The sequence below is a fragment of the Taudactylus pleione genome, unplaced genomic scaffold (genome assembly GCF_031769625.1).
Source record: "Taudactylus pleione unplaced genomic scaffold, aTauple2 ptg000286l, whole genome shotgun sequence".
NCBI classification, from domain to species: Eukaryota; Metazoa; Chordata; class Amphibia; order Anura; family Myobatrachidae; genus Taudactylus; species Taudactylus pleione.
Genome location: NW_028284688.1, coordinates 2,222,527 through 2,227,058, shown reverse-complemented (window position 1 = coordinate 2,227,058; position 4,532 = coordinate 2,222,527).

Genomic DNA, 4,532 nt, shown 5'->3' with positions numbered 1-4,532 from the left:
CTCTTCCTCCGAAACATCCTAAATGGCTAAAGTAGCCCTGGTTATCTCATCCATCACCTGTTGATGTCCAGTCCCCATATTTGAAGTCACCAATGTCTCTATCTTATTTTTTTTTTAAATATATTTTTATGGCTAATAATGCCAAATATTTATTTTATAAGAAATTATGCAGCCATCCAATTTATTTAAAATGCATGGGTTGGATGCAGAATTAAAATAAAATCTTGATTATCATGTGCAAAATATTGAAAAATGTAAAGTACACATGGATTAAAAAGCATGGTATCTGAAAACCCTGCTGCGGCAAAAAAACTGATATTTGTTCTTTTAACCAAACTAAAAACCCTAAGGCAGACACAATTAGTTCAAACATTTCGTAAATGCAAATGCACCTGAATCATTTACCAGCCAATTAGCAGTGTTAATAGTAACAACTAACAATTATTAGCTGCTTGCATTGTGTGGTTCCAAATATAAATTTTTTATACTGGTTTCAGGATTTTCCACAGGTGATTAGGATAAAGTATTATTATTATTATTATTATTATTATTATTATTATTATTATTTTGAGTTTCTTATATAGCACAGCATATTCAATTGCGTTTTACAATTGTAAACATTAATAGAATAAAACTGGGTAATAACAGACAGATATATAGGTAGGAAGGCCCTGCTCGCAAGCTTACAATCTATAGGGAAATAGGCATTGATACAAAAGGATAGGTGCTATATATTGCATTTTGGTCTGGCCAGAAAGCACAGTTTCTTGGTTGGCTGCATGATCCAGTCATACAGGAATGTCGACCAAATGTCATGAGGATGTGAGAGAAAGATGATGTGTGAGATTGTGTGTGGACTGTAAAAGGGTATGTGGAAGGTTCTGGAATCTGATAAGCTTGCCTGAAGAGGTGAGTTTCAGGGAATGCTTGAAGGATTGGAGACTAGAGGAAAGTCTTATTGTGCATGGTAAGGCATTCCATAGAGTGGATGCAGCCCAAAGAAAGTCTTGTAACCGTGAATGGGAGCAAGTAATACATGGGTATAGGAGACGCAGATCTTGTGCTGAGCAGAGAGGTCATGTTGGGAGATATGTTGAGATGACTGAGGAGATGTATGTTGGTGTGGTTTGGTTAATAGCCTTATGTGTAAGTGAAAGTATTTTGTATTGAATACAGTAGAAAACCGGCAACCAATGGAAGGACTGACAGAGCGGGGCAGCAGGCAAGGAAGATAAGCCTTGCAGCTGCATGCATAATGGATTGTAATGGTGATAGCCTGTTTTTGGGAAGACCAGTAAGAAGGCTATTGCAATAGTCAATGCTGGAAATAATAAGTGCATGGATTAGAGTTTTTGCAGTGTCTTGTGTGAGATATGGTCAAATTTTTTATGTTTTTTAGATGTATGTAACATGATTTTGAGACAGATTGGGGAACAAAGGACAGTTCAGAGTCAAGGATGACACCAAGGCACCGAGCTTGTGGGGCAGGGTGGATGGTCGAGTTATCAACAGTGATAGAGAGATCAGGTTGGTAACTGTAAAAGTAAAATTAATAACAAAAATACATAAAGATTTTGATATTGAGCTACAGTCAGAATATATGTATATCTCATATCACCTGATTACATTCCATGGCTTGTTATAGATTAAGTGATTATTTAATTTGGATTAAATTATATTAGAGGATTGTACTCTTTATCCTGGATAGACTTGCTTATCTAATGCATTTGTTTAGGCATAGACACACAATTAATGTGGGGATTTGATGTATATTTAATCTTTCATTAAGAACTCTTTATGTATATTACTAGTTTTTGTGAGTAGATGGAGTTTTTTTTTAGTTTTTTTGTTTACAGTATATATGGTGATTTGTTCAGCTTTTTCTGGTTTCTTTAGGATGATTTTTGGAGTGGGCATCTGGCAGACATTCAGTAAGTAGATTGTTTCCACCTAGCTGTGTGGTTGTCATGGCAACCTGCCTTGTGGGCCGGGATTGTATGTGATGCTGCGGCTGTAGTGCATGTCAGACCTGCATTGCCATGGCAACCCATCTTGCGGGCTGGGTCTGGACGTGATGCAGTGGCTGCAGCACAGACTGGATCTAACACCCTCAATATATTGAACACAGCATTCTTGGCTATTATTTAACATGTAGGAGTCCCAGGGACCGGCTGGCACACAAAGGTGGTGCGTATACTGGATGGATAGGCAAGCAACCTTCTGTTATCCAGCCGATACATTATTGTTAGTGGGATTTCGGGTTACAGGTATTTTCAATCATGTGTTTGGGATTCAATTACTGATTGTTGAGTCTGGCGCCTTTTTCCACTATTTAGGGGCTCTTGTTTATTTGTGATAAGGGTCCTTGAGAAAGGTGGTAATGTCCACCGAAACAGCTGTTGGGCTATCTACTTTTTGTGATTGATATGGCAGCTATTGAGACAAGAGATAAGTTACATGGCTATCTGTTATTAAGTATTGTTTTTTCATCTGCTGCTAAATTGATGCACTTTATTATGGATGTTTAATACAGTAATTTTTTTAAGTGGTGTGCTGGTCTCTATCTTACAAATGTTTCCTGTATGATAACTTTTGTTTATTTTATACCATATGGGATTTCAGCACAAAATGAGATGCTTTACATTTGGTGTGTGTGCGGTTTTCCATCTCTGACATATAGGACGCCATTTGGGGTGAGTGATTTTTAGTTTTCTTCAGATGCTGAATGTGGAGCTGCTGTGCTGTATGATTCTAACGGCCCAAATCTGAGTGGACCGAGGTCGACAGACAGAATGAATAACATATGATTGACCAAATCAAGTATTATGGATTGGATATCAATACATTGGCTGGTTTGCTAATATTTGGTGTTAACACCAGTTTACATTGCTGGATGATGAACTATCTGCATTTTGTGCTATCTTATTGGCACAATACCAACATGTGCCAGGAGTTAAACTTATTTCACACCGGGTGGTGATGAAGAGGTCTTGCTTTTGAATGTATTAAAAGGAATCATTTTTTTCTAGTACTGTTTTGAAAAGTGTGCCCTCTTTATTTGGATTTTAATTTGATAGTATATATATATATATATATATATGCACACACAATTCTAATGCCTACAGTTTGTACTTTAAATATTGTAACTATAATATAAATTAATGTATATGACTACAAGCTGCTCCCCTCATAAAAATCCCCTGTTAGAAGGATAAACAAAATACACAACAATTATATGAAAGATGGCGCTAATATTATTTTAGTCTTTAGGTAATATTTGATCTCAAATAGATTATCTTTTTTCAATTCAATGTGATGAGAAAGACAAAGTCTTGTGGAGGAGAATGCAGTGAAGACCCACAGATCACGTACTTTATTTTCAAGCTATATGTTCCATATTAGATTCTTTAGCTTGAAAGAGTAAATGTCCAAATGGAGACTTGTTCTCAAAAAGCATAGAAGTAAACAAAGCTTTTTTTTATCCAGCGCATTCCTCCTTTTGGAGTACTATCCTTATCTAGAGAAATAAACCCTCACACCAAGGGAAGACACCCAAAGAATAATAAATAAAAATTATGATGCGCATATGTATATTTATTTAAGATAACAATCTTTAAAACACTTGATAGTAAAAAACATGCAGCAAGGCTTAACACAATTCAGATTGGGGGTATAGTGAGAAAAATTCTCCCACCTTAGAATTCTATACTCCACATCTGTGGGACCCCAAACAGGTGTGCCCAATCTTTACCCAATGTGTTTCGTCCTACACGGACTTCTGCAGGGGTAACAATGTACATAAGAAATAATGACTAATCGGAGTATAGATATCTGATGATGATTTTTGTGGAAATATGTATGAACCAAACAGATACCTGAACCTGTATGGTCAGTCCCACAGCAGTGATACACATGGTATAGGTTCAGGTATCTGTTTGGTTCATACATATTTCCACAAAAATCATCATCAGATATCTATGCTGCGATTTGGTATATATTTGCATGATATCACAGAAATTTGGATTCCAGAGAATCCCTATTTGTTTGCCTGGTGAGGCGTTATTTCTTACGTACCACCAGAGCGGGGCTTCTTGACGTGAACTACATGGACTCCCGGTGTCTCCTGCTTCCTACTGGGATGGACGTGGTCCGACTAGCCACCACCTGCGGTCAGTGTTGAGCAGCAGGGTGTGAGAACCCGGTGGATTCCCAGGATGGCAGTCGGAATTCATGTCCGGTGGGGTATATTATTATACCATGTGGTAACCAGCCCACACTGTTACAAACAAGCTACGAGCAGTATTGCTCATATGCATGTTTTTAATATCATCATGTTATATTAAAACCAACGTTTATTTTGCACCATGGAGAGCTCTTCTCTTATCATATATTAACAGATATATATCTATATATATATATCTATATGTATATATATCTATATATATATATATATATACATATATATATATATATATATATATATATATTGAAATATGTTTGCAACAAACCAATTTTGAAAACCATCTAAATCT